Source organism: Chinchilla lanigera, unplaced genomic scaffold, assembly GCF_000276665.1.
Source record: "Chinchilla lanigera isolate Chin_1 unplaced genomic scaffold, ChiLan1.0 scaffold00039, whole genome shotgun sequence".
Lineage (NCBI taxonomy): Eukaryota > Metazoa > Chordata > Mammalia > Rodentia > Chinchillidae > Chinchilla > Chinchilla lanigera.
Genome location: NW_004955440.1, coordinates 14,742,606 through 14,751,466, shown reverse-complemented (window position 1 = coordinate 14,751,466; position 8,861 = coordinate 14,742,606).

Genomic DNA, 8,861 nt, shown 5'->3' with positions numbered 1-8,861 from the left:
GGGATACAGTTCAGTGTAAAGGTGCTGGATTAATTCCCAGTACCAAAAAAAAATTACTTTAATTAAACTACAGTGCCTGGGCTGGGCATGGTGGTGCATGCCTGTAATCCCAGCACTCAGGAGGCTGGGGCAGGAGGATCACCAAGTATTTGAGGCCAACCTGGGCTACATAGTGAGTTCAAAACCAGCTTGGACTACACAATGAGACCCCGTCTCAAAGCAAACAAATAAGCAAACAAATAAATAAAAAACTACAGTGAATGGTACAATAAAGTTTTTGCCCTTCAATTTAAGGTGTTTACTGGAGCACATTATACTTTGATTTTAACAAAGGTAGAAAACGAGCATTTGCTATACTTCTTTCAAACACTGTCATCTATCAAGTGACAGATAATACAGTACACTTCCAGGATCTAAAGCTACAGTTAACTCCCAAAGAGAAGCTGCCTTCAATCCCTTTGACTGCACTGACACTAAGAAAAGACAACATTTCCAAAGTAATTTGAGACTTACCTTGTCAGCATTAATACGCTGAGTGTTAGTTTAAAATGTAAACATTTTTACATGTGCCTTCACGCACTTAGTTATAAGCTTTTATTTTAGGTGGTCCTTAAGCCTTAGAAGAGATTGATTAGAATTTAGCTACTATTTCAGAGAATTGACTTGTACCAACTCTATACACGACTGCTTTTATAACAATAATTTTCAACACACACACACACACACACACACACACACACACACACACACAGACTAGTTGGTCTCTGCTGCTTTAGTAATGGTATGAAAATCTCACAAACCTTGAAGAAAGCCTCCTTCTCATGACCCCCAAGTCCCACTGTGGCTGAGAGATCTGTTGGTAGCACTGGGCCCAGCCAGTAATCACCAAGTTTACAGCTACAGAACAAACTTTTCAAACTGCACTGCTATACAGGTGCTGGGTACGAGCTCTTGAAATCAGATGATGAGGTCACCATTCACCACCCTGGGGAAGCACCTATCCATCCCGGGTGTCCAGAGGGCACACGCTTCTCTCCAACCTCTCTGGGTACCCTCACCAGTGTCCTTTGCTGGCATCGCTTTCAGATTTCTAAAGGAAGACATATCCAGGGCCCAGACCTAAGTTCTTTTCTGTGACATCCTTGATCTTCACGTACTTTAAATGAATATTTCAGCTTTCATCTCTCATAGAACCTTCAGGTTCATATGTCTACTAGACATGTATACTTGGGTGTCCGTTACCGATCCAAAATGTAACTGGCCAAAACAGACCCATCAGGCCCTCCACATCTGAATAAAAACAGTACTACCAATCACCAAAGGAGTCAGAATGAAAATCTAAGCATCACGCACTTTGTACACAGATTCCATATCCAAAATGCACCCCAGCATGTATCTCTTCTTACCGCTACACCACACAACCTCGGCTCATCATTTCTCCATCAATCTCATCTTTTAAAAAAAATTTCTGGTACTGCAGACTGAACCCAAGGCCTCACACTTGCTAAGCAAGCACTCTACCACTGAGCTACACCCCCACCCATTCATCAGTCTCCTCTGCACAACAGCAGGTGCCTCCTGATTGGTCTGTCCGCTCCCCTTCTTGCTGCCAACAATCCACTTCAACTCCGCAGCCAAAACAAGCACCCTAACACTAAGTGAGATCATATCATCTCTTTGCAACCCTTCAATAGTTACCGACTAGAGCCTCTACGCCCTAAGCTCCCTGCGTTCTCCTCCTGCTGACTAGGAAAGGGGCCCAGTAGACTTCTTCCTGTGTCAGCTGCAATCCCTCCCCAGAGCCTTTGCTCTTACTTTTCCCTTCCCTTCAGAATTCTCCCCCGTCAAATTTTCTCTGATCTTCACTTGGCTGTCTCCTTACCGTCCTTCAGATTTCAGATTTATCCTCCTTCCAGGGCTTCCAAGATGTTAATTAAAGCAGTCGCACCCCCAGCCTGGCATCACGACCACATGACGCTACTTGGTTTGCTCCATAACCTCTTCCCAAGCAAACAGAACAACTAACGTAATTATCCAGCTAAAAGACCTACTGCCCAAGACCTAGCAGCATGTAGGCGAGCCCGCTGCAACCTATAAAGGGATCTGATGAGTCGCACATCTGACGTCTACTACTACTGAGAATGAAATGTGCCAGGTTGCCAGGAGGCCTCCACGTACAGCAGAGCTAACTGCACAGGAGCGGTGCAACTAAATCAATAACTTATCAGGAGCACATACAAAAATAACAGCAGATGGCTCTCACACTTTCACGGTTAAAATTAAAAACAAAAGTCCTACCACCAGAATTCTTATGGAGTAGTTCAGAGCAAAATGTCTGTGAACCATATGGCCTGCCTAAGAATACATCTGACCTGCTACCCAACAAGGGCTCACCAGCCTCAAAGAACATCTACCGTGGGAGATAAGAAAGCAGTAGTCTCACATGGATGTTTATTTAGAAGATGAGCACCAGGAAGGATGTTAAGGAAAGTAAAATTAATTACCCCAGAAAGAGCAAGAAATAATCCAGTAATAAGCTCTAAGACTGACCAAGAGTTGTGACCAGAAGTTGCCAATGACTTGAATGATCTTTCTTCCATTTTTACCCAGAAAGAAATAGGAAAAACTTTACAAAGACTAAATTTTCTACCGAGAGAAATAATCTCTGTGAGGTTATTTCAGACTCTGAGGGAGTACTCAGAAGCAGAACTGATTACTGGGGGCAATCATTAATTCTCTGTCAAGGAAGAACCGATTTCTGAGAATAATCATTAACTCTTGTTATAGGTGTTGACATGACTTCATTTGCAAAAGCGCAGGAGATGATAAGCTCTGTCAACTTGTGACACCCTCCTGCTGGGTCCACCAGCATCATGCAACCCTCTAGCCCAAAGCCTTCTACTGGAAACTAAGGACCAGTCACATTACCAGCTCTGTTACTTTAAGGGAATAACTCTAAGGCTCTGATTTAAAGTGTTCTTCCTGGGGCTGGAGATTTAGCTCAGCGGCACAGCACCTGCCTGGCAAGCGTAAGGTCGTGAGTTCGACTCCCAGTACCAGAAAACAAACAAACAAAAAATATAAATAAATAAAAAATACATAAAGTGTTCTTCCTTTACATCATGCTTTCTTCCTAAGAAACTTGGCATTTTTTGGAAAAATTAGAGAAAAAAAAAACCAGCATACACTAAGACTACTAAAAAAGAATGAAGCAAATGAAGTAACAAAAAACAGAGACTCCTACTGTAGCCTAGAGCCACCCAGCAGAATCACAAAGGTGGAGCTGACACAAAGCCGCCAAGGAAGGAAAGGCTTAAGCTCCGTGGCAAAGGCAGCACTGACAACGCACAGAAGGCAAACACTCATTTCAGCAGAAGGAATGAAAGAGGTAAGGGCTGATCAGAGGCTATGAAAAAATAGGTAAAAAGGCTTGCTGGGAAAAGTTGAAGCTATTAAGAAATATCCTAGAATTTTTCAGAGCCAAAAGGTCCTTCAGGGTCATCCAACATGGCATCACATTTTACAAAGTGAGATCAGGAAAAAGTAGACGACTTGTAGCCAACAAAGGAGTAGCAGACGTGTCCCTGGAACCCAGGCCTCCAGGCTCTGACCTAGTGCATTCCAGGTTCTGCTTTAAAATCACTTAGTCTCAGGGCCGGGGATATGGCTCAATGGCATAAGAATCTGCCTGGTGAGCGCAAGGTCCTGAGGTCGATCCCTGGTACCAAAAAAGTAAAAATAAAATGAAATAAAATCACTTAGTCTCTCCAAACATCTAGGAAACAATAAGCACAAACCTCTGTTCTTTTTTTTTATTTTCTGCTTACTTCTCATCAATTCTGAATTATTTGCAAACACACCATTAATTAGTCCAGTGAACAAAGAGCCAAAGCTCTGGAAGCTGAAGGAGTACGGCAGAAGTAGAGTCCCAGCAAGGTCCCGGCCTCTTACTGCTGAACATGGGGTCAGCCCTGCAGGCGCCTCACAATGTACAATGCCACCTCCACTACCCTGAGATGGGACCACGACCTTGCTCTCAACTTGACTGGGAGTAGTGATCAGAAAGCTGTGTCCTTATACTGACTTTGCGTCTTCCTCCCTGAAGCACTAGGCCTGAAGCTGTCCTCCAAAGCAGCAGGACGAGGTAAGAGACCTGCCTGGGTCACAGCTCTGCTTTAGTTTGGGGCTAAGTGTTCACAATCCAGAGCTCTTTCCTCTTATCTGAAAGAGAAAAACCCAGATGTACTTACTTCCTAAAAGTAGTATGGACTTGTCTTGACTCCAGAGGTGGCCAAGGTCAGGGCATCAGGAAAGCATTCTATCAGTTTGCACAAGAAGAAATTAAATAAGATAAATTCATCAACTGTGAAGGCTTTTCTAACAACCTGGAAGACTGTTCCCAAAACATTAGGTAAAAAGTAGGAGTCCTTGAGTTAGTGTTGGTATTCATTTTTTATCAACATAAATACTCTGCCAGAAGTTTTGGGGTGTTTTGATATTAAAATATAATTAACATACCATAAAATTTACCCCTCTAAGAAAACTGTGCAAGTCAGTGGTCGGCGGTATGCTCACAAGGTTCTACAACCTTGAATTCCAGGCCATTTCCATGACCCCAAAAAGAAACGCTGTATCCATTAGCAATCACTCTTCATGTTCCTAGTCTTCCAGGCTAGGCAGCCACTAACCTAGTTTGTGCCTTTACAGATCGGCTTGTTCTAGACATTTCACATACATGGAATCATCATGCGTGGCCTTTGCGATTGGCTTCTTTTTCTTAGCATGTTTCCAAGGTTCATCCATGTAGCAGCATATCTCAGTACTTCATTTTTCTGACTAAATAATATTCTATTGAATTAATGTATCAAATTTTGTGTGTCCTTTCATCAGCTGAGACGTTTGGGTTGTTCCTACTTTGAGGCTATTATGAATGCTGCTACGAACATTTACATACAAATTATTATAAGAGCATATTGTCATTTCTGCTACATTGTATGTAGGAACAGGATGAGAACATCATATACCAACTCTACATTTAACCCTTTCAGTAAATATCAAATTGTTTTCCCACGTGGTTGATGAAGTATCTCACTGTGCTGCCAACTTGTATCTCAGAAGTTTTAACAGTTGACACCACGTCATAAAAGTTATGTCCACATACATTATGGATACAGAGCTATTCCGGGCAGTGTGACAGGGTCATTGCGCTGTTATCTTGATATTCGTAAAGTGGCTCCAAAGAAGAGGAGCGTTGTGTGGAAACTGTAAAGAGTCTCCGAGCTCATTTTCCCATCTGTGAAGTGGGGCCACACTACCCACAATTCCGTCCTCCTGTGAGAATCAGAGATGTCCACACAGCGCCTGGCATTCTAGAAGATGCTCAGAATAGGGTCAGGGCCATCCTGTAACAGAACTGGTGACCCTGTGCTACACCAAGCTTCCCAAGCAGAGGTCCCTTGACAGGAAGGACACAGAAAGCAGATCACTTACAGTGTAACAGCTCAGAACTTGGCATTCCGTCACCTGAGTGCCAAATCACATCCCAGGCTCCTCCAGAGGCCCAGGTCTGCAACTCCTGAGCTCAGTTCTACTGATTACAGGGGCCATTTAATTTCCATTGATTCCAGCAAAAGGTAACGCATTCAGGACCATGTTATGCATTCTTTCAAAATAAAAGTTCCAAATCCAGCCATAAAACCCATTCAAAAATAATGAGGAACTATGTCTGGTGCAGGGATGTGCAGATCGACTAGCTTTGCTACTACAGCTTTGGAGCCTTCCAGAAACAAGAGGAAATACCCTAAACTGAAACCCACGCTGTCGGAGGCCTGACACCTCCCCTCGGTCCTCACAGGCTAGTCCAGGCTCCCCGTGCCAGCTCCTGCATCTCCACCCGGGGGCTCTGCGGGCGGCTGGAGCCCTGTCAGTCACCCGCCAGGGGCCAACCCCACCAGTGCTCAGCCAACGGCTGGCAGGAGCGAGAGTCAACACGGCGATACCTCGGTGGTCGCACAGCTCCGAGCCCGAAATTCCCACTACTCAAACAGCAAAGCTCAAAAGGAACCTGCTCGGTAAAAGCAGACCTGAAAAAACCTGTACCGGCCAAGAGTGAGCCAGGCTCAGCCTCTCACCACGGACACAAAGGTTGCTTCCGTCTAAGCACTGCTCTCGGCCAGACGACATATAGTGTCCGCGTTTCTGTGTTAAAGTATTCATCACTGTGCTTTGTTTGTACTTTATTTGCATAAAATTTCCTAACCATGGCTCCAAAGGAAGTCTGTGAGACGAGCAGTATAGCTAAGAGGAAAACAGTGAGAACCGAAACAGAGTCAAAGATATCACTGTGACGTTTATTAAAGTCCTGGAAAAATGAATTTGTTAAAGTCCTGGGAAAAGTGTAATTTGGGGGCCTCAGAACCAATTATTTGGTTTCCCATTATTTCTTATGGGAAAAGTACGTTCAGTTCTCAAACCTCCCAGTGTTCGAACACAAGCTGGGAACGACGGAATCTGCCAGCAGTTTCGCTCCCTTACCCGGCAGGGGTGGTGGAGCAGGGGGCGCTGAGGCGCGAACTGCGAACTGGCCCCAGAACCCACTGCCGCTGGCGGCAACTCCCAAGACGCCACACCTGGCGTCCTTCGCTTCCCTGCCTCACTCACTCTGTCTCCCGCCATCACTTTCCACAGCAACCTGCACTTTGATCCTTGTCTCAGTGACTGCTTCTGGGGGCGCCCCCGTGGGGCAAAACACCGGACATTTTGCTCCCTAGGGGCCTTTCATCCTGTGGGTCCTAAGGGACTCTGTGGGTTCACTGTCAAACGTGGGGCCATGTGGGCGATACCGTCAAGGCAGGGAATGGACATGAAAATCCTTGTTAAAATTCGACCAGCTAAGCTGACTGCAAGCGCACATCCCTGTATCCTGCTATTCTTGGGAAGGTGGAGCGGAAAGAACGCCTGAGCCCAGGGGTCTGAAGCCAGCCCGGGCAACAATACCAAGACGTTGTCTCAAAACCAAAGTAAAACACTGATAAGCTCTTTGCCCACAGGGCTCATCTCTCCAGGCAACTACCCATTTCTAAGTTACACAAAAGAGCTCTGCACTACCAGCCCGTAAAGGCCCTGGCCGGGCACGTGCTCCACACGATGGTCGGGCAGGTGCTCGGGCCCTGACTGTTGACGACGGAGGCGCACGGGGAGGCTGGCGGCTGCGCACCAGGACCCTCCCAGACGGTGCCGGTGCGGCAGAGACGCGCTGCCTCTCTCCCAAGCGCCAGAAACTCTTCTTGGTGCTGACCATTCCAACCCGACCTTCAAGATTCTAACCGTTCTGGAGGTTTCCGGTCTCTCTGCATCCTTTTACCTCTTTTCACTCTTTTTTTTATACGGGGGGTTGAACCCAGACCTCATGTGTCCCGGGCAAGGGGGGCTCTAGCACTGAGCTCCATCCCGGCCCTTCCTTTAATTCTAAGACAGCGTCTAACTAAGTCGCCCACACAGCCTCAAAGTTGAGATCCTCCTGCCTCTCTGACCAGGCATCCCGCTCCTGGAGGGGCTCAGAGAACAGGCGTGTCCCACTGAGCCCCACTACTGAACCCTCTTCTCCTGCTCCACTTATGTCCCTTTTGTCTGGAGCTGGCCTGCATATTCTCAGAAACGCTTTTGTGCACCTTAGGGCAAAACATCCAGACCCAGCAGTGACCACGATCCCTTTCCCAGGAGACGCTGGGCCACACTGCCTTCTCCACCCAGCTCCATGTCGTCACCCCCACTCCAACGCCTGGCCCCACCGCACTGCGATGCCGCTGGGACAGGTGCAGTGCTAAGCCAGGGCAGGCCCAGCAGCCCTGCCCTCCCACCCTGGCTCTACGCCCCGAGGAAGACGGCTGGTGCTGGTTCTGGCTGAAGCCAAGGCTGCTCCCAGGAGAGTCGGAGTGAAACAGACGTTCACAACACAGCCACCGGCCCCTAATGGAGCTGCCAAGGCAGTGCCAAGCACTTCGTGGGTGGAGAACGAACAAAGGCAGCACACAGAACGCACCTCGTAAGCTGCTTCCTGCAGGAAACCGGGCTGTACTGCTCCCTTTCTGCCAAAATCCCCCCTGTGGGGACACACAGGCACGGTCAGGACCGCAGACAGCTACGGAAAACCACTGGGAAGGCAGAGTGCTCCAGCGATAATGAAGGAATTCAGAATTAGCGTCCAGCTAACGAGCAGAATGAAGACACGGTTGTCACGCCGCTAGAGAGGAAATGAAACCTGTGTTTCATGTGCAAGGTTCTTAATTGCTTGTGACTGTCCTTGTCACTTCCGATCAAAATAAAATGAACTCCGTTCTCTCCCGCCCACAACTTCTTCCCCAACTGTTCTGTGCCCCAAATGGCCACACTCCAAGGGACAGAAGCAAAAGTCAGGGCAACCGGTTCTGCTCAGGCCGTGCCCTTCACGTATGTTGGGACCTTACCCGATTTACACGTATTTCCCAGGTCTCTCTCTCTCTGTAAAGTGGGAGGTGAATGTTTCTGGCTCTCAACCACTCTGACAAGGAGCAGCACAGGGGTTCTGTGATTTTCTCGTAAGAGCAGCTTCTATCTTCAGTGATACAGCCTGAGACAAGGCAAACTTTAAGCCACAGAGCTCTGGGTTGTCTGTATTCAGAGAAAGGAACAAAAATTGCTGCCACAGTTATTTTAGCAGATGATTTGGTGCCAGGTCAAGTCTGAAAAAAAAAAATCAATTGTCCCTCTCTAGACAAGAGGTAAAAAAGCCATTACACTGAAGGTAGAATGGAGAGTTTCCTTTGCCAAATGCAAGAGAACACAGACAATGCCAGACCTCCTCTCGGGGCATGCCGCCCTGG